This window comes from Heptranchias perlo, chromosome 36, assembly GCF_035084215.1.
Source record: "Heptranchias perlo isolate sHepPer1 chromosome 36, sHepPer1.hap1, whole genome shotgun sequence".
Classification (NCBI taxonomy): domain Eukaryota; kingdom Metazoa; phylum Chordata; class Chondrichthyes; order Hexanchiformes; family Hexanchidae; genus Heptranchias; species Heptranchias perlo.
This window is the reverse complement of record NC_090360.1, coordinates 19,435,084-19,457,782: the sequence shown is the minus strand read 5'-3', so window position 1 is coordinate 19,457,782 and position 22,699 is coordinate 19,435,084. Positions and strand designations below refer to the sequence as shown.

The 22,699-nt window shown below is 40.5% G+C and overlaps 1 protein-coding gene across 2 annotated transcripts in view; it reads left to right on the top strand.

Moving 5' to 3' along the window:
* The window catches only part of bmpr1aa (bone morphogenetic protein receptor, type IAa), a 223,209-nt gene that overhangs the window by 2,672 nt on the left and 197,838 nt on the right, over window positions 1-22,699 (top strand). The gene's annotated exons all lie outside the window — the stretch shown is intronic.

The window sequence follows — 22,699 nt, the reverse complement described above, 5'->3', positions numbered from 1 at the left end:
ACCTGCTGTGTATTTCCAGTATTTTCTGTTTAGTTTGATTTCTGGTCTGTGCTGAGCTAGGTTCTCTTGCTTGTGGCAGCAGCTGGGGCAGGACAGTTGGTTCTAGCACACCTCAAGTATGGTGGGTAAAAATCAGCTAGCATTTCTGCTCCTAGTTGCTACCCAGGGGCTCCTGCTGAAAAATGAATGTGTGTATGTCTGGTGTGAATGGGATTGGACGTCTCTGTGATATACCCTTCTGGGTCACATAGTCTGGTGATAATCATCCTCTAAGTTCACACATGGAGAATGGCCACTGGGGTGAGATACTGGATGGCTGCCAGCACCTGCTGATCTATACCTTAGCAGAGGTTAGGGTCTTCAAGGAAGCAGAGAAAATTAGCTGGGGGGGGGTGCATAACAAGTAACAGCCCTGTTGATTAAAATGCTTCTTATAGTTTGGGTGTGGATTATCCTGTGCTCACTGTGTTATTACATTTTAAAAAAGCAAACTGGAGGTTACAAAAGACCCTCAAAATCTGATGTGTAGAAACTGCTATGCTATTTTGAAACTACACAGCAATTGTAGTTTTGTCTCCAGGATACAGCTCTGGAAACATAAATTGCTATCTGATTTTTTTCTTTATGAACTGTTCAAAAAATTAGATCATTTGATACTAAACTGTCAAAAATAGTGTGTTCTTTTTTAATGCTTTGTTTGGTCCACGCTATAGGTCAGATATTTGTAAACAAAAGATTTGAACCTTTAGAATCCTCACTTGTCTGTTGCAAGAATGCCTGGTGTTCAGAAAGATCCTGTTGTTCAATACTGTAGCACCAAGTATCATAGCTTTAAGTTTCACACATTTAGAGAGAATCATTAATGAGGACCCCTTTTAAAAGCTGGTTAAAATGAATTATCATTAACATGCATTTTGTGTTCTGATTCTTTCTTGTGATTTTTGAATATTTCAGTTTAATCAAAGGGAGCTGATTATATCATCCGGGTACTGGCTGGGAGAGTGTGAGGGAGGTGAAATAATGACAGTAGAGATATGTTTACTAAATGAGTCCTGCAGCATCAGCTGTGGTTTTTAATTCAGTTTCTTCACACTCAAACTTCATATCTTTCCCAGGCCATCTGAGTATGCCATCAGTGCTCATGCTTTAAAAAGAAACCTAAACAAAACAAAGAATGTTAGTTAATTGAATCAAATGCAGACAACGTCAAATTAAGGGTTATAGTTAATACCGAGGAGGACTGCGACAAAATACAGGAAGACACTAATAAACTTGTAGAATGGGTGTGTAATTGACAAATGAATTTCAATATAGATAAGTGTGAGGTATTACATTTTGGTAGGAAGAATAAGGGGGCCACATACTGCTTGGATAATAGTCTAAATGGGATAGAGGAGCAGAGGGATCTGGGGGGTACAGATATACAAATCATTAAAAGTAGCGATGCGGGTTAATAAGGCCATAAAAGAAGCAAACCAAGCACTGGGGTTCATTTCTAGAGGGATAGAATTGAAAAGCAGATAAATTATGTTAAACTTGTATTGAACCATAGTTAGACCACACTAGGAGTACTGTGAACAGTTCTGGTTTCCATATTATAAAAAGGATATAGAGGGACTGGAAAAGGTGCAAAAAGATTTACTTGGATGATACCAGAACTGAGAGGTTATACCTATCAGGAAAGATTGAGCAGGCTGGGGCTCTTTTCTCTAGAAAAGAAAAGACTGAGGGGTGAATTGATAGAGGTGTTTAGGATTATGAAACGGTTTGATAGGGTAGATGTGGAGATGATGTTTCCACTTGCGGGGGTGACCAGAACTGGTGGCCATAAATATAAGATAGTCGCTAATAAATCCAATAGGGAACTCGGGAGAAACTTCTTTACCCAGAGAGCAGTGAGATTGTGGAACTCGCTACCACAAGGGGTAGTTGAGGCGACTAGCATAGATGCATTAAGGGGAAGCTAGATAAACACATGAGGGAGAAAGAAAAAGGGTATGGTGATAGGGTTAGATGAAGGAGGGAGGGAGGAGGCTCATGTGGAGCATAAACACCGGTATGGACCTGTTGGGACGAATGGCGTGTTTCTGTGCTGTACATTCTATGTAATGTAAAATATGGTCGATGGTAAGACTTATTCTTTAACCATTCTAGTCCTATATCTGAAAATGAAAAGAACTAGTTGGGGGGGCGGCAAAGCAATCTCAAGAATTACTAATATTCTGATCATTGATTGCAACCATGCCACAATAGTTATCATCTGGGTATCATCTGCTTGCTAGTGCTGCAGAAGAGATTTGTCCTGCAGCAGCTCTTGCTGGTTTGGCCTGTCAAAGGTTGACCTGGCTTTGTCCCTATTGTGACTTTTAATCACTAGGGTTCTGGCACTCGATTAAAGCCAGTTCTGGAGGCTGTTTGTTTTCAATTGAATGGAAGCTAAAGTTTCAAATATAGGTTCCTCTTCTAACATAGATGGTGGAACCTGGAAGGAACAGAAAATAATGTTTAAAACAAATCAAAGGTAGTAAACTAGTTAGAAAAGGTTATATTAGAAAATAGTTTAAAAGTTGGGTTGAAGTACTTTATTGCCTAGAGTTGATATTAAAGTAACAAAGCTTTGTCTGATATACGAGGCTTTGTTACTTTAACATCAACTCTAGTCAACCAAAATAACTCAGTTGCCGTAATGGTGTTTCTTTCAGCATCAGCATGTGAAATGAACAAGGTGTAAGAGGAAATCTTCTAGGTAGGGATCATTCAAATTTGTTTTTACCAATTTCCATCGATAAATTCTGTGATTTTTTTTGGATGGTAAATTGATTTAAAAACTAAGATTTCTCCCAAATTTGAATGAAACCCTGAAATTTGCCCCATTATTAACCAGAAATCAGGTCTATGGATGCGTGTGCATTGAATTGATGATGTCAGCATGCATATTGTATGTTGTATGTGCCATGCTGACATCATAGATGTGATGCACATGCTTCTTTGGAGCCAGTGTCTGGCAGGAAAAGAAATGAAGGCTGTGCAAATAATTTTTTTTACAGGGATCTGGTTCATCCTTTGGTACTGCTGTGAGGACTATTCTTTATGCTGCAGTAAATGTTAGGTTTTTTTTGGGTATGGAGCAAGGGCAGCCAGTCGTACACTGACAGTTACCACACTGATAGTCCCCGAAGACTATCGATGAAAGGCTGACTTGGGTCATACACTAAAACATCATTTACTAAAAGTAAGATCACAACCATTCTCCTCTGCAAAATCTCCAACGATTTTTATGATCCCACCATCCAATGGTTGGGAGCCACAATAATAAACGTAGGTTCTTCAATTTTACTTCTAACTGAAACACTATCTAGGGTTTAAGTATAGTCTGATGGCTAGCCCCAAAAAAGTGGATGAACTGTGTTGATAATTCTGGATTGTCTTTTAGTATAACTGCATCCTTTTTTTTTGCTTGTTTGTTGAGTTCTCGCAATATTCAAAATAAAAACGATTTTTTCAGATTTTCTCTGAATTTACCCAGATTTTTTAGGACTCACTTTTTTACCTCTGAACTTCTGTTTTTGTTCACTAAAAATAAAACCTGGGAAAACAGGTTTTTAAATCGGCAAGAAAAAAAGTGATTTTAAAGTTTACTTTTAAGATGTAATGGGGAAACTGGAATTTCTGTGGACCTTGGGATTAAATAGAGATGAAAGTTTATGGAAAACTAGTAAACATCATTCATTTCATTTGGCAAATACTCAGAATCCTGGTATAACTTGTTGGTATCCTGCTACTCTGGCTAAACCAAAATAGAACATTGAATGCCAACCATCTGTTTTTGAAAAATAATTGGGTGTGATGAGCTCCAAAGACTGAGTCCAAGGAAGTGGATTCTGTGTCCAGTTGTGATCACTGTATTTCTGAAAGCATGCAAGAAGCAGTAGAAATAATTTCAGAAAAGAGCAACAAAGGTGGTTCCAGGTTTTGCCTGATTTAAGCTATGGAAATGATTTTCTCCTCTGAGATACACTTAAGTTGGAAATGTAGACAAATAGCAGTTCCTCACTACATTGAGACTGCAGCAATACCAGAACATTTGGGCAGAATAATATTATGTGTAAGTGTTTCATATCCAGCTTAAAATCCAGTCCTAAATTCTCTTCAGTAATTCAATAGTTTTACATGAGGATGTTGTGTTCAATGTGAGTGTAGATTTATTACTGAGGTCAGCAGAAGCTCTTAAGTTGTAGAAGCAAATACCTCCCTAAAAGTTACTGTGTGAATCTATGGATCTAATAGTTATTTGGCAGTTTGGATTCCTTTGATAATTCAGTATTGAGTGTGTGGTCCCAAATTGTTTATGTAACCTAGGCTTCCCTTGTGTCCACTGCGCATCTTGGCTGCCACTCCAGACAGAAGTCCACTAATCATAGTTACCTCTTTTAGGCTTTCTCAGGTTCCATACTATTCTTCCCCTCACCTGACCATGCCACCTTTCACCTCCTTCTTTGCCATCAAGTTTCCTTGAAGTCTGCTTGCACCTATCATCACCCTTCAGTCTACTTTCTCTCCTGCCTCCACCTCAGGCTCGAATCTTTCATGAATAAGACCACGGCCTTCCTCAGCATTCTCCAATGGGTTTATCGTGGCACCCATCACTGCCATTTGGAGCTACTGCAATTGTCCTATCCTCCACTCTCGCTGACCATCTTGCCCAGTGTGCTCCTCACTAATCTCACTAACTTACTGCCCATCCTGCTGACCTCTTTCACCACTGCTCCAGACCCTATCGACAGTTCAACAGTCGCCATTTCCTTTTGTATTTCCCTCAAAATGTCTGCTCACTTGCAGTCAGGGCGCTTGCCATTATAACCTGATCTTGCGTGATTGTTTTGGCATCTTGGCACTGACAAAACTATGGCATACAGGCAACTCTACTCCCACCTTACGGAAGCCTCCCCACCTGGCAATGTTTATCGCTACCTGCCTTGCCTCATTTGCTGTGGTGGCGGCATGGCTGTCCTCTAAATTCGCACCTTGGCCTCTCAGCCTACATCTCGGGCACTTTCTCCTTCAAGCATATCATCCTTTTTCATACATCATGCTTTCACTTTAATTTCTTGTAAATTACTTCTCCCTCAAGTCCCAAGCCAGCTTCCTCCCCAAAATGTCCTCATTTGTCTTTTCCCTTAGGCTGTGCACTGAGCAACTTCTTATCTTCAATTTCAGTCTTCCCCTCAGTTCTCCTAGCCCCCTCTCCACTAAATCAGCTCCTTCCTGTCCTTTCTCAATCTCTCCTATATAAACTCCTTTACCCATATCCTTGGCCACCCCTCGACTCCATTTCTCATGTCCTCTATGCATCCATGGGCTTGATCTCCAACAAGGCTAACTGACTGCTTCCTCATCTCCCTTGCCACCCACGCCCTCCAGCAATCTCACTACTTTTACCATCTGTCCCCTAGGTTCCTTCAAACCATATTCTCAAATTCCTCACTTTTGGCCTCCAGTAATCATGTCACCTTCACCGCAGTCAATTTGCTGAATCATTCCTTCGTCTTTATCTAAAGTGCACTTTTTCCTAGCAAAACAATCACACACTCTCGCCCCTGTAGTTTGCCCATCATTGAGCTCTCAACTCAGAAGAACGCAAACTCAAGTGTACTTGGTGCACAATTGACCTAGCTATCTATCGCCAAATTTGGCTTGATCATGTGCTTTGCTCTGCTCAGCCAAGATTGCGCACTATTGGATCATTATGAAGGGCAAGGATAATCCCTGACTCCTTTCTTCCATGACAGGTTGCCTCCTTAAAACTTCTCCCTGTGTCTCCACCTTTGTCTCAAACACCATGCAAGGAGCCCATGGATTTATTCATCACCAAGATCAACACCATCCGTACATCTGCCGCTGCTGCATCCATCCCTTTCTCTTGCCCGCCTCCAGTTTCTCACCTGCAGTAGCCCTGAAACCTCCATCTTTCTCCCCCATCTCTCATCTCCAAGCTCATCTTGTCTGACTCACTTCCTGCTCCCTCAATAGCTTTCTCCTTCAACTTCTTGCAACTCAACTCCCTTTCCTAGTCCCATGCGAGCTGACATTGTAAATAATTCCCTCTCCGTAGCACTATCTGTTTCTCCTTCAAAACTGCCTTCATCACTCCCCTCAATAAAAATTCATTCTCAAAGCTTCCGCACTTGCCAACTACTTGTCCTATCTCCAATCTCCCTTTCCTTTTATGGCTCTAGGATATGTTTTCGTCTTCCAGCTCTATTTCTATCCTTGCTGAAATTCTCTCTTTGAATCCCTCTAGTCTAGATTTTGCCTTACTCACAGCACCAAAATGACCCTAACCAAAGTCATGAGCTTCTGTGATTGTGACCATGGTTTGTTATTCCTCCTTGACCTCTCTGCAGTGTTTAGCGTGGTTGACCACACCATCCTCCTTCAATACCTTGCCATCCTTGCATCATTCCGCTCCTACCAAACTAAATATATCCAGTACATCTCCAGCAACAGCTTCTCTTCATGCTCATGCTTCCGGAGACCCCAAAAGATCTACCCACGGCTCCCCTTTCTGTTTCCTCAGCATTAGGTCAGTTTTCAAATCTAAGCTGATGACAACCAGCTCTATATCTCCACTACCTATATTGACTCTCCCCAGACTGCCATTTTTGGATGAGTTGTAACTTCCTTCAGCTCAATTTTTGGGAGTAGAGTAGCCATCATCTTCGACCTCTGTGACAAACTCCACACCCTTGTTACTTATTTCGTCACTCTCCCCGGTCACATCTAAGGCCGAACTGGACTGATCTGTTTGAGCCAGAGTTGAGTTTCAGACCCCATATCCTTTTCAACACAAAGACGACAACAACTTGCATTTATATAGCGTCTTTAATGTAGTAAAACGTCCCAAGGCACTTCACAGGAACGTTATCAAACAAAATTTGACACTGAGCCACATACGGAGATATTAGGACAGGTGACCAAAAGCTCAATCAAAGAGGTAGGTTTTAAGGAGTATCTTAAAGGAGGAGAGAGAGGCGGAAAGCTTTAGGGAGGGAATCCCATAGCTTAGGGCCTAGGCAGCTGAACGCACAGCTGCCAATGATGGAGTGATTAAAATTGATAATGCACAAGAGGCCAGAATTAGAGGAATGCATAGATCTCGGTGGGTTGTTGGGCTGGAGGAGGTTACAGAAATAGAGAGGGGCGAGGCCATGGAGGCTTTTGAAAACAAGGATGAGAATTTTAAAACTGTGGTGTTGCCAGACTGGGAACTAATGTAGGTCAATGAGCACAGGGGTGATGGGTGAACAGGACTTGGTGGGAGTTAGGATATGGGCAGCAGAGCCAGAAGAGCATTGGAATAGTCAAGTCTAGAGGCAACACAGGCATGGATGAGGCTTTCAGCAGCAGATAAGCTGAGGCAGGGGCAGAGACAGGTGATGTTACAGAGGTGGAAGACCACTTAATTCCGTCACTGCAACATTACCTACTGCTGCCCCGAAATCAGTCACTTTGTTGTTGAAACCCTTATACTTGCCTTTATCACCTCCAGTGTTGTCCTTGCTGACCTTCCGTCCTCTACCCTCCACAAACTGCAATTTATCTAAAACTCTGCGCATTTATCCTGTCCTGTACCAAGTCCTGCTTGTCTTCCGCCCAGTATTCCTGCTAGCCTATATTGGCTTCCTATCTGCTGACATGTTTAAAGTCATTATTTTTTGTCTGTAAGTCCCTCCATGGCTTGCCCCACTCTATCTCTGCAGTCTCCTACTGTCTTATTTTTTTTTTATTCGTTCATGGGATGTGGGTGTCGCTGGCGAGGCCAGCATTTATTGCCCATCCCTAATATATATTCCATTGCTGTCCTGGCCAGCCTTCCATCTTCCACCCTCTGTAAACTTTAGTTCATCCAAAACTCTGCACCCCTTATCCTAACTCGCACCAAGTCCCATTCACCCATCACCCCAGTGCTCACTGACCTACATTGGCTCCTGGTCCAGCAATGACTCTAATTTAAAATTCTCATAATTGTTCAAACCCCTCCATGGCCTCTCCCCGTCCTATCTCTGTAACCTCCTCCAGCCCTTCAACTCTGCGATTCTCTAATTCTGCCCACTTGTGTATCCCCGATTTCCTTCGCCCCACCATTGGTGGCTGTGCCTTCAGCAGCCTAGGCCCTAAGTTCTGGAATTCCCCCCCTCCCAAACCTCTCCGCCTTTCCTCCTTTAAAACACTCCTTAAAACCAACCTCTTTGACCATGCTTGATCACCTCTCCTATATACCTCCTTCTGTTTTTAAAAAAAATTTGGCTTGCTGTCAAATTTTGACCAATAACGCATCTATGAAGTGCCTTGGGACGTTTTGCCAGGTTAAAGGCGCTATATAAACAAGCTGTTCTTATTCTTGTATTCCACTCTCAACACTCTATTCCTCGGTCTTCGGCCTTTCTGCCTTCCTGTTCACTTTGCTGTCATTGGTGGCAGAACCTTCAGCTGCGTGGATTCTACTATATAGAATTCTATCTGCAAATCTTTACCCCTCTCCTATAAAACCTTCTCAAAATCCATCTCTTTGGCCAAGTTTTTAATCATTCTTCCTAATCTCTCCCTGGCTTGGTGTCTGTTTTCCTTGTGTCTGTGTGTGAAGTACTTTGGGAAGTTTCTTGTGTTTAAAGGCAATGAACTGGCCTAAAAGTTTTCCTGTCCCTAGCCCAGGAAAATGTCAGGATTTCCAGTCCCAATGCTCGTTCAGCGACCTCCCCCACCCCCCCTCCCCCCCAAACTAGAATATGTACGGCTGGATATTTGCTGAGAACAAAATTGAGCACTGCTGTGGTGGTCAGATCACCTCGTAATTCTTTCTGGCTAGGATATGGCCATGTAGGGCTGCTTCTGGCAGTGGAACCAAATCCCAGCATTTTTTTGAGCGCAGCGGTAGTCATGTGTTGGCATCTGAATGTATTTTCTTGTCCTTTTGGCTCAACTATATTAACGACTGTGAGAAGAATGGTACCAGTGGATCAATATTTGAGAGTTTTCATTTTGAGTGGAACTTGTTAATACAGGATGTGGCTCTTTATAGAATAGGTACTGGAAAATATTATGTTGCTCATAGTTTGCAGATCAGGAATACGCAATAAAATCTTTGTGTTTCTTGTAGCTTTTTCAGAACTATTTTAAATAGCTAGATTTTTAATGTATGCCTGGGCTCCAGGAGAAAAACTTCTTGCGATTCAACAATTCCAGTGGGAGGTAATGATTTCAAACGGAAAGGCCTGGTGGGCAACCAGACCTGGTTTACTGGGGGAAAAAACTAAATTTTTCCTACTCTGGAACAGTGAGTGTTCTTTAGAGTGGAAGAAAATTTAATATCTGGAAGTTTATTTACAAATGAGAAATGTAGCAAAAAGCATTTTTTTGTTGACTTAAAATGTTGCTTTCTCTGGTTAATGTGCTTTGTGCTGTTTTTAATATATTACAAATTGTTGCTAATAGAATGGATGTGTGGTTTTGATTTTGAAATAATTTCTTTAGATCTTTTTGACGTCTGAGGTCTTGTTGAAGAGAGTCAAATGAGAAAAACAGAAATCATGATCTTTGAGAGGATTCTTATAATTAAAGTGTAATTTTGTTGTAGCAAGCATATGAAGTGATGAACCAGCAGATTATGTTAGTGACATTCTAAATTAAAGAGAGAATTAATTTGCATCATACACTGTCTTTCACATCCTCAGAGTATTCCAAAGCACTTCAAGGCTGATGACTTACTTTTGAAGTGTAATCACTTGTTATGTAGGCAAACACAGCAACTAATTTGTGCACAGCAAAGTCCCACAGACAGCTATGAGATAAATGACCAGTTAATTTGTTTTGGTGCTGTTGGTTGAGGGATTAATGTTGACCAGGATACCGGGAGAACTCCCTGCTCCTGTTTGGATGGTGCCGTGGGATCTTTTATGTCCACTTGAGTAGGCAGATGGTACCTCGGTTTAATATCTCATTAAAGAGATGGCAACTCCAACAATGCAGCTCTTCCTCGGTACGGCACTGAAGTGTCAGCCTAGATTATGTTCCCAAGTCTTGGAGTGGGGCTTGAACCTACAACCTCCTTACTCAGTTGAGAGTGCTTTCACTGAGCTAAACTGGCTTTTATTAAAAATGTTGGGACTTCTATGTTAATATGTTTAGTTCCAAGGCATCAAGAAAGACGCAATCAATTTTAAGGATTTCTTAGTGTAGATGGTGAATCCTAAGTGATACTATTAAAGTCATGATACCCTGGTAACCCAATAATGGTGAATCTACTTTCCTATCTACGTAAAGCACTTGAACAGTTGCTCATTCCATAAGATTGTCCAGTTGGTTCTGAGAGAGGTTATTTTTATACACTATGTAATCTTATACACAAGACAAAGAATTTCCCCATAACTACTGGAATCAGTCTGCTTCTATCTACCTTGTCCCATCCTTTCATAATTAAATCATTTTTATCATTATGCCCCGTAACATGTGCTGTTCTAATGAGAAAAGTTTCCGTTTTTTTATTGCCTGTTTTATTGGACACTATATTTTTTATTCGGATGTGATATCTGACACCATATTTTTTATTGGAGGTGATATCGGGCATTATATTTTTCTCATTGAGAGGTGATATCATAAACGTTTTTAATCTTTTGGATGAGACGATAAACCGAGGTCCTGACTGTCTCTCAAGTGGATGTAAAATATCCCATGGCACAATTTCCAAGAGCAGGGGAGTCCCGGCCAATATTTATCCCTCCATCAACATCACTAAACAAAAACAGATTATCTGATCATTATCACATTGCTGTTTGTGGGACCTTGCAGTGCACAAATTAGCTGCTGTGCTTTCAACATTATAACAGTGAGTACACTTCAAAAGTACCTCATTGGCTGTAAAGCGCTTTGGGACGTCCTGAGGTCGTGAAAGGCGCTATATAAATGTAAGTCTTTTTATTTCTATTTTTTTTTTATTAGTGTCACTCTAACTCTCGTGACCATCACCACACATCCATGTCAGAGAGCACATGCTGGCATAAAACTGATTGACCATCGCTCCTGAGCTAAAATTAAAACTATATATGTTGACTCTTCTGATGACTCAACACTGCATAAGTCTGTGTTTACCCACTAAGCTATACTGACAAGGTAAGTTCTAGGTTTGATCCTTGGTCTTTAGCTGATTTCAGTTGGGGCAACAGTGGAGACATATTTTCCTGGAGCAAAGAAGGAGAAAATGGATTTCCCACAATATTTGCTATTTGGAGACTTATTCTGGAAAGTTTGCATGTCTGGATGTCAAATGAACATGAAATGTTGGGTGAAATACTTACCGGCTGTGGAACTGTACCCCTGCGTGAGACACCACCTTAAAAAGGACGTAAAATTATGGAGCAGCTGGGGTGTGTGGGGGGAAAAGAATAAACTGTATGTTCGTAAAAGATTATTTGAGAGTAACTTCAAGGCAGTGATGTAACTAGTGGTTCCGATGACTCTGAAGCATTTTCAGTTTTGTTGTTGTAGATTAACCTCATCTAATCCCACAATTAGAATACAGCCTTGCACTCACTACAACAAATCCATTGCTTTGTATTAGGATGATTATATGAAAATCGCCCCTAGGTTTCAAGTCATTTGATTTTAGAAATTAGTTGTTTTTGTTTAAAAAGGTCCTTAATATGCTTCATTCTGCCAAATAATTGGAACGTATCTTGGTAGAAAGTAATTGGATCCAAACTATTTGAGAAGAAATACGCAAACACAGAACCCTAAATCGGCATTTTAGTAATGAAAAATGGGCTATACTGGGGAATGATTAGTGTGGTTGTATAATCTGCATAGAGTTCAGAATTGATCGAATAATGATTTAAAAATTTGTTCAATAATTCTTTAAAGTATGTTAAGATGTACACTTGCTTTATTTGTAAATTAATAATGTGCTGTTTTTTCTATTTGTGTTACTAAAACACACCAGTGTTTGGCAGCCGAGGTGTGTTGCTAAGCCTAAATGATACATTTGTTTTCCCAGAAAATATCCTAGTAACATTTTTTCAATGTGGTTTTGTTCAACATCTCAAGATTATAGACTTCATCCTCATTATAATGTGCTCCTTAGGAGCCACGCATGTTGTTTTCTAATGAGGTGCGTCCTGCAGTAAATGTCCCATAACATACCATAAAATGTAATGTGAATGAGCCAAGAGCCAAGGTCCAGTATGCTAACAGACTAAACTTTACAACTGGCAGTTTTCAAAGGATAGGGTGTATCTGTAAACTTTTGAGCTACATGTCTTGTTTCTTCCTTTATTTCCTTTTTTTTTGTTCCCATCCTTTGTTTACCTCTGTCTCTGTGCTCTCCTGCCCTCCCCCTCTGCATCATTGCCAGAATGAGGGATATACAGTTGACCTGTTTTCAGTCCTCTGATCATGAGTGCTGCTGCTGAACTAGTTTCACTCCTAGGAATTGCAGGTCAACTACAACATCAATTATTGATGTTTGTCTGTCTACTTTTTGTGTCTCTAATGACTGACCTGTAGGCTTAAGTGTGTGCTTTCTCACTGGTTGTTTTGAACAGTAGAATTTCTAAAGTGATCAGATAATTGGTGGGGGAAGAAAATCAACTCCCTTTCAGAGTTCCTCACAACTAACTCAGTAAACATTCAAACAAAAGGAAACTCACCTCCATAACCCTGGCCAGCAGCTTCCTATTGCCATCAACATTGCCTCAAACTTAATCTCCTTACATCTTGGAACCTCTTACTCTTTTTCTGTGGGTCTTGGTCCTTGGTTGCCACTCACTTCTTTATTGAACTGAGCCTCCTGGGCTGCCCCTTAGCCCATGAGCAATGCAGTGGGATGTACAGTTTTTACAGTATTTTCAAATTTATATCCACTTTTTCCCTCTCCTCCCCCTGAGTTTGCTGAAAATGTTGCATATGTGGAATAGTAGGAGGTAGAACCTGTTTTTAAGGACTCCATAGTGCAGTATGTTACTGCAACTTTACCTTTAATGCATTGTTCACAATGTCTTGGTATTTGTTAACGATTGTGGCTTGTTAGTCAGTACATTTTGCTACTCTGATTCTATTGTTGCACTCTCTTTACAACGAGTAAATTCCATTTCTTAGGTGGAGGAAATTTAAGAATGTTTTTTCCCCACTGTTTGGAGAGTACTCGTGTGCATGTGCAAGTATTGCATACTGTGGTGGAACAATAGTTATTGTGAAGAATGTTGTATAAATGAATATCTTTGTTGTAAAATAAGCTGCACACTAATTGCATACATCAAGTTGGATGAAAATTATTTTGTGAAAATTTGATTCTGCCATGCACTTAAATTGTTTATGAATTACTGTTAAGTGTGTAATTGTTTATGAATTACGGTGTAAATGTATGTGAAATGGAATTGTGAATGTATTTGGGAAAAAGTTAGTTTTCGTTCAGCAATTTTTAAAAACTTTGTAAGATTGTGAAGAAATTAAATGACAAGGTACAGTATATTAGTATACCTTCAGTCCACATTTGCAAAGGAAACTGCTAAATCAAAATGTGAATGTGTGATGTCCATATAATTCTAAAAATGTAGTGGAAGAGGGCAAGAGAGATTGTTCTTTTTCAGACAGCTGAATGTTAAGATACTCATTCAGAAATGAATGGAGATGCAAATGATGCTGATGACATCTGTGAGCCTAATGTTAATCACAAGTTTTTTTTCCCCCATCTGGTAGGCTTTATTTAATTGAGTCATTTGATGACTACCTGATAGTTTGGGCAGGGATTTTAACCAGGTATTGGCTGGGAACCTGGGTAGATAATGAAAGCTAATTAGGGATATGGGGGAGTGTGAAGATCAGCTCGGTAGATAATTGGTTGTTGCAGATTCCCAAGCAACAAGTTCTTCTCACCATCTTATCAAATGCAGGTGTGTATAATTTTGTTAGTGTACTCTCTGTGTACTCTCTGCTAAATCAAGTGATGGATCCTCAAGCGGGAAATTCAACTTTTTTTTAAAGGAGAACTCTGAAGTTTTATTGCAGTGACTTGGATGGCTGAACAGAGGCTTTGTAGATTGGATGATCAATTTATAAGATACATAGAATGTTACAGCATAGGCACAGGTATTTGGCTTTCAGGTCTGGCTCATGTTTTTCTCCACATGAGCCATGTAGTCTCACCTACACTTCTGTTTGTCTTTCCTCTTTTGAAACAACTATATAATTCCCTTTTAAAATAACTTAGGAACTCTGCTTCAACAACAGTTTATGGCTGAGAATCCTACATTCTGACTATGCTCAGTGTAAACAATTTTTTTAACCTCCCCTTTAATTCTTTTTTGTGATCATTTTAAATTTAGGAACATAGGAATGTACGGGACCAGAAAATAAAACTAATGCAGTCCGCCTGGCTGGTCCCATAAACTAGTAACTCTCAATCATCTACACTCTCAAGTGTCTGTCTAATTTTCCCATAATTTTTTCCACATTATTGATGTCCAGTGCCTCCTTGGGCAGTCCATTCCAAACTTTCAGCACCCTCTGTTTAAAATAGTTAAATCTAAACTGTAAATTGTCCTGAAAAGATGGATTAATTGGTTTCTATTGGAGAAGAAAAAAAATCAAGTAAAATATGCTAGTTCACTTGAAAAAAATAATTGGCTAACCAGAAAGGTGTAGCTACATTGTGAGATTATAGGGTTTATTTTCCTCTGACCACTAATGTTGCCAAAAGAGTTGGTGCAAGTATAAATCTGTGTTATTGTCACACTAGCTTTTTGCTAACAGTGAATGGAGGAAAATATACCGCTATTTGGTTTGTATCTAACTGGTAACTAAGAAATGTAAAAAAAAAAATTCCATGTTAGCATAATGGAATTTGCAATTTTTCAGACTTATTCCACTTTTTACCATCATGTTGAGAAGGTAGGCTCCCTCTCGGTACATATCAAAATGAGGCCGATTCCAAGAGTCACTACTGCCAGCTAGAATGAGAGAGTGGAAACATATTCTTTGAGTAGTTGGTGGTTTTGCACAATTTTGTTCTCAGTTGGACTCTTTAGAGCATGCTGACTGAATCGTTCTTGAATGCCTCCTTTGGTGTGGTGGTACTCTGAAGTGTGGAGGCGGAGGAGCAGACTGGCTTGATATGCCATTGAAATCAGAGAAATAGACAAGTTGACAGATGGTGCTAGACAAGTTGCCAAATTTGTTTGGTGTGTGTTTGAAGGCCACAGGGATAAAGACGATGTTGACAGCACTGAATTTGTTACTTTAGGCAGGTAAAGAGTCAATAGTGGGTGCTGGTTATGAGCTGATCATCACCCTCAACTGAAGCTATAAATCACAGTGTTGTTATGGTTCCTCTGAGGAACCATAGCTTTGGGGACTTATTCATTCCAGGCACATGGGTTTTATACTATTGATACTGTCTTCAGGTAATACAACAGGATTTGTAAATTTAATTTTCCCGGACTTTGCCAGTGGCTGCTTTTTCTCAGTGTTGAAGAAGAAGATAAAAGTTCTCCTATTGTCCTAGCTATCATTCCTCACCAACCAACACTTGGTCATTCATCTCATTTATGTTTGTTAGATTTTGTTATATGCATATTAACTGCCATATTTGCCTATGTAACAGTTACTGCATTTCAAGGTAGTTCATTGAGATTGAAACCTCACATCTCTCAGAAATTGAGACATTTCTGAGAGATGTGAGGTGGCCTTATGCAAATCTTTTTTATATTGGGCTTTGACTGGTAATAAGCTTACAACTTATTACAAGGCTTATCTAGTGTTGGATGAGCTGCTAGGTTCATGAGAGTGTGGGGTTGAATCTGTTGTGTTCTTCTCCCCAGGAATTAGCTGCACATTTGTCACTTCCTTAAGAGGGTTCTCCTGAAATCAGGACCCCACCAATATTATTTATCTAATTTTAAGATCTAAATTAAGGTGAGCACATTGTGATTTTTTTAAACAACAGTCCACCCACAAAAGGAGGGACTGTGAGGTCCCTTAATTGGGTAGAACGCTCTAAAATATCATGTACTGTTGATTTTTAGGGTATTGAGGGCTTGCAAGATATGATCTGAAGCCACAGTGACTGCAGTTTCTTTACAGTAAGGAAGTAACTATTGAAGTTGATTCTTAATCCACGTAACCTTTCAGGTTCCAGTTTGCTTCAAGCCCAGCAGACTGAGCGCACAAGAGAACAGCATAGGCAGACAGTTAAATGACATCTGATCACCACAATACAACAAGAAGAAACTTACATTTATATAGCGCATTTAACATAGTAAAACATTCGAAGGGACTTCAAAGGAGTGTAGTCAGACAAAATTGACACAGAGCCAAAGGAGGAGATATTAGGACAGGTAACCAAAAGCATGGTCATGGAGGTAGGTTTTAAAGAATGTCTTAAAGGAGGAGAAAGAGATGGAGAGGTGGATAGATTTGGGGAGGGAATGCCAGAACTTATGGCCTAGAGGGCTGAAGATACGGCCACCAATGTTGGGGCGAAGGAAATGTGGGATGCACAAGAGGAAAACAGAGTTCTTGAAGGGTTGTGGGATTGGAGGAGGTTACAGAGATAGGGAGGAGTGAGGCCGTGGAGGGATTTCAAACACGAGGATGAGCATTTTAAATTCGAGGCGTTGGTGGACCAAGAGCAAATGTAGGTCAGCGAGCACAGGAGTGATGGGTGAATGGGATTTGGTGAAAGTTAGGATACGGGCAGCTTAACCATAATGGGAATTAGTTACCATCACTTCCTGGAGATCAGCATCAGATTTCAAAGATGGTCTTTGAAGTATTTTAAGGTATTTTTTACATTGGTACTTGCTTATTTCAAATTGCAAGATAATAGCATCCATGCATTGTTTCTGTAAAACCAGCAGGGGAATATGAAAATATGCATTTAACGTGCTGCCACTGGAATAAGGGGGGCACTTTTAGCAATGTAAGTGCAGAGACCCTTTACATTTACGCCAACTGACCCCAACTAAACAGTACCAAAGTCAAATACCTTCAAATTCCACATTTACTTTTACTTTCATGGGGACTTCAGTGAAGAATGAATCTGCTGGAAGTATTAAGTCAGCTTCTTTTCAGGATTAAGTCTCTCCCACCTATATAATTTTACAATATGCTCAGAGTTCTGTGCAGCCACATATCAGTGCAAAACCACATCAATAATTGCCTCCCAAGTAGTTCTGAGTTAGGATGTCTTCATAAGCAAAATGCTTTTCCCAGCTGACCTAGGAATTTTGTAACATGATGCTTCCTGGATGGCGGGGTCTGTGGCAATTCCCCTGTTGACGTCAGTTGATAGCTGTTCAATAGAAGCTTCTATTATAAGAGCAGGGTTTTAACTGTTAACTGTAGGAACCTGAGGGTATTGGTGGGGTGGGGGGTGGATGGCAGTGTTGCAGAGAAGGGTTAAAAGCAGATTTTTGCAGAAAATATTGGGTTTCCCTCCTTTTCTCTGCCACTCATCTCTCCTTTAAATTCAGTAGGATGATCCAAGTTAGGGGGAAAGGGATGAGCCAGGCAACTATAGACCAGTTAAACTTACAGCAGTAGTAGGAAATTTGAAAAAGAGCATAATTAGAGATAAGATAAATGAATACTTAAAAAGGCATGGACTGATCTGAAATGGTCAATATAGAGTTGAGAGATGCAAGCCATGTTTTACTCATCTGATCGACTTTAAGAGAATAACAAAATATAAACACTATGGTGGTTAATTTTATATGGAAAAAAAACAATTAGTAAAGTGCCACACAAGAAATTGGTTGCGAAAACTAGGGCTTACCATAAAAGGAAAAGTGGCATTATGGATAGAGAGGTGGCTGAAAGATTTGGTTGATGTATATAAAATATGTATGACTAGGAGGGTGGATATGAAAGTTTGTTGATACTAAATAGGGAGTACAGGAAGAGTGCAGGGTACTACAGGAGGAGAATGGGTAGATAAGTGCAGATGCAGTTTAATGCTGAACAATGTGAGGTAATATATTTTGGGAGCAATAATAAAGGGAAATATACATCAAATGGTCATTTTCTCAATGTAGTGGAGGAGCAAAGGGATCGAGGCATTTGGATGCATAAATCCTTAAGTGGGTGGACAGTTTTTAAAAATAACTTTAGGACAACAAATGGCATTTTGGGGTTTATAATGAGCAGGAGTGAATATAAAATCAGAGGTCATGATTGTACAAATGATGGTTAGGTCACATTTGAAATACTGGCTTCCTCTCAATGGGTGGGACATAATAATCCTGAAAAAAGTGCACGCCAGGTTTACCAGAATGATACCAGTGGGATAAGGAATATAGGAACAGGAGTAGGCCATTCAGCCCCTTGGGACCACTCCGCCATTTGATAAGATTACTGCTGATCTGTGATCTAACTCCATATACCTGCCTTTGGCCCATATCCCTTAATACCTTTGGTTGGCAAAAAGCTATCTATCTGATTTAAAATTAGCAATTGAGCTAGTATCAATTGCCGTTTGCGGAAGAGAGTTCCACACTTCTACCACCCTTTGTGTGTAGAAGTGTTTTCTAATCTCACTCCTGAAAGGTCTGGCTCTAATTTTTGGACTGTGCCCCTGGTCCCAGAATCCCCAACCAGCGGAAATAGTTTCTCTCTATCCACCCTATCTGTTCCCCTTAATGTCTTGTAAACTTCGATCAGATCACCCCTTAACCTTCTAAACTCTAGAGAATATAACCCCAATTTGTGTAATCTCTCCTCGTAACTTAACCCTTGAAGTCCGGGTATCATTCTAGTAAACCTACGCTGCACTCCCTCCAAGGCCAATATGTCCTTCCGAAGGTGCGGTGCCCAGAACTGCTCACAGTACTCCAGGTGCGGTCTAACCAGGGTTTTGTATAGCTGTAACATAACTTCTGCTCCCTTGTACTCTAGTCCTCTAGATATAAAGGCCAGCATTCCATTAGCCTTATTGATTATTTTCTGATAAGGGGTCTGAGTTACAAGGAAACACTAGAGCATCTTGGGCTATATTCTCTTAAACTTAGAAAGTGAGAGTGGGGGAGGGTTAGTAATAAAATGAATAGATAGGATAAACATAGACTGTTTCCCTTGGTAGTTAAATCAGGGACAAGATGAGCACAAGATACTTAAAGGAGAAGATTAGAAGAAGCTGGAATGCTTCGCCACAAGTGGGAATTGATGCATTCGAAAAGGTGCTGGATAATTACTTAAGGATATAAAAGATATGGGGGGAAAGCAGGAATATGGGATTAGTTTGGGGAGAAAGCAGGAAATGGCATGGTGTAAAACCAATCCCCAAGAGGGCCCTAAATTCCACGCTGGTGAGAAGGGCAAAATGGACACCTGTGCTAAAGTTTCTATGGTTAACAGTAAATTTGTACTGTTATGTATAATTTTATCTGCCTGAGGTGGACAAAACAATTGATTATTTTCATCCCTACTTCACACTTAATAATTATGGCTGGGAGCATTTGGCTTCTAAAAATACAATTTGTAGAAACCCAATTAATAACAAAGATCTTGGAGCCAAGCCAAGTGCAGTGTTGTAAACTTCTGCAGAATGAGCCAGAGTCGACTGAATGGGTAGTTGTTAGCTGTTAGCTGTTACATTGTTCCATATTATGACTGCATTCTGATAAAAGCAAGTCCACATTCACTGAGCAAGCCTGCCGAGTCCAGTTAATTACTTATGTGATGAGCCATTGAAAATTTACCAGAGGAGGTTTAGTACCCTGCCACTTTATGCTCAGCAGTGAAGGTTGCCACCTGTGGCTTGGTAGCATATTCCCTGAAAACTTCATTGAGTCCACAGCACAGAAACAGGCCATTTGTTTATGTTCCACACGAGCCTCCTCCCTCTCTACTTCATCTAATCCTATCAGCACACCCTTCTATTCCTTTCTCCCTCATGTGCTTGTCTAGCTTCCCCTTAAATGCATCTATGCTATTTGCCTCAACTATTCCTTGTGGTAGCGCATTCCACATTCTTACCACTCTTTGGGTAAAGAAGTTTCTCCTGAATTCCCTCTTGGATTTATAAGTGATTATCTTATATTTCTGACCTCTAGTTTTAGATTCCCCCACAAGTGGAAACATTTCTCTACGTCTACCCCATCAAACCCTTTCATTATCTTGAAGACCTCTATCAGGTCACCTCTCAGCCTTCTCTTTTCTAGAGAAAAAAGCCCCAGCCTGTTCAGCCTTTCCTGATTAAATATATTCTCTCAGCTCAGGTATCATCTTTGAGTTTTTTTTGCTCCTTCTCCAATGCCTCTATATTCTTTTTATAATATGGAGACCAGAACTGTGCACAGTACTCCAAGTATGGTCTAACCAAGTTAATATAACTTCTTTGCTTTTCAATTCTGCCCCTCTAGAAATGAACCCCAGTGCGTGGTTTGCCTTTTTTATGGCCTTATTAACCTTCGTCGCCACGTTTAGTGATTTGTGTAACTGTACCCCTAGGTCCCTTTGCTCCTCTATCCCATTTAGACTCTTATCCAAGCAGTATGTAGCCTCCTTATTCTTCCTACCAAAATGCACCACATCACACTTATCTATATTGAAATTCATTTGCCAATTACACACCCATTCTGCAAGTTTATTAATGTCTTCTTGCATTTTGACGCATTCTTCCTTTGTATTAACTACAACAACTTGCATTTATATAGCGTCTTTAACGTAGTAAAACATCCCAAGGTGCTTCACAGGAGCATTATCAAACAAAATTTGACACTGAGCCACATAAGGAGGTATTAGGACAGGTGACCAAAAGCTTGGTTAGAGAGGTAGGTTTTAAGGAGCATCTTAAAGGAGGTAGAGAGGTGGTGGGTTTAGTGAGGGAATTCCAGAGCTTAGGGCCTAGGCAGCTGAAGGCACGGTCACCAACGGTGGAGTGATTAAAATAGGGGATTCACAAGAGGCAAGAATTGGAGGAGCGCAGAGATCTTGGAGGGTTGTAGGGCTGGAAGAGGTTACAGAGATAGGGAGAGGCGAGGCCATGAAGGGATTTGAAAACATGGATGAGAATTTTAAAATCAAGGCGATTCCCGGACTGGGAGCCAATGTAGGTCAGTGAGCACAGAGGTGATGGGAGAACGGGACTTGGTGCGAGTTAGGATACGGGCAGGAGAGTTTTGGATGAGCTCAAGTTTATGGAGGGTGGAAGATGGGAGGCCGGCCAGAAGAGCATTGGAATAGTTCAGTCAGAAGGTAACAAAGGCATGGATGAGGGTTTCAGCAGCAAATGAGCTGATGCAGGTGCGGAAACGTTATGGAGGTGGAAGTAGGCGGTCATGGTGAAGGGGTCGGAAGCTCATATCAGGGTACACCCCCCCTCCCCCCCCCCCCCCCCCCACCCCAATTTGGTGTCGTCCGCAAATTTCAAAATTGTACTTCCGATTCCTGAATCCAAATCGTTAATGTAAATTGTGAACAACAGTGCCGATCCCTGTGGAACACCACTTCCCACCTTTTGCCAGTCTGAGTAGCCACCTGTAACCCCATCTCTGTTTTTTGTTTTGTAGCCAGCTTGCTATCCATTCTGCTACCTGTCCCCTGACTCCACATGCTCTAGTCATGAGTCTACAATGAAGGCCTTATCGAAGACCTTTTGAAAATCCAAATATATTACATCTACTGCAATACCCTTGTCTATTCTTTCTGTACTACTTGTGGTTATTGCCAAACACAGTGGGGCTACTTATCCTCTTATTACCCTAAACTTGAGTAATCTTGAAATACTTTTCTGGGAAAACCTGTAGGAATTGAGGGTGCGGTACCCTGAATACAAATGAACATGTATTTGTTTTAAAATAAAATTGCTGTAAATTTTCTTTAAAATCTTAAGCTAAGACAAAACAGTGCAATTTTAAGTAGTGCTTTTAATTTGGAGGGGGTAAAGGAGAAACAAATGCCTTATTTTAATAGACACTTATAGCACTTAAATTTTAGAGAAAAAATCTTAGATGCCTTTTAAATTCTGAGAGGTAGCTTTTTATTTTTTAAAAGGCTTTGCTGAAACACCTATTGTAAATCAATTGAGCTTGTCAGTTTTACTGTTGTCATAGAGTTATACAGCACGGATAGAGGCCCTTCGGCCCATCGTGTCCGCGCCGGCCATCAGCCCTGTCTACTCTAATCCCATATTCCAGCATTTGGTCCGTAGCCTTGTATGCTATGGCATTTCAAGTGCTCATCCAAATGCTTCTTGAATGTTGTGAGGGTTCCTGCCTCCACAATCCTTTCAGGCAGTGAGTTCCAGACTCCAACCACCCTCTGGGTGAAAAAGTTCTTTCTCAAATCCCCTCTAAACCTCCCGCCTTTTACCTTGAATCTATGTCCCCTTGTTATAGTACCCTCAAATTCCTTTACACAAGTACCCTTGTGTAAAGGAATTTATTGAAACACGGTGTCTGAATATTAATGCAGAACAGAAAAAGCATTAGTATCCCCCTTCAACAGCGCGCTGTATTTATTTAAAAGGTATTTACATGGCACTGAGTTCTAGCTGATGTGATCCCATGTTGGAGTTCATTTTTAATTGCTTAATCTTTTTCCACTCAGTGACTTTTCAAATCCAATGTGACTTCCCCAGTCTCCATAACAGTAGTGCACAAATGGTGGACTTGGGTCCAAATTTAGATCTGATATATACACAAACACACCCTTC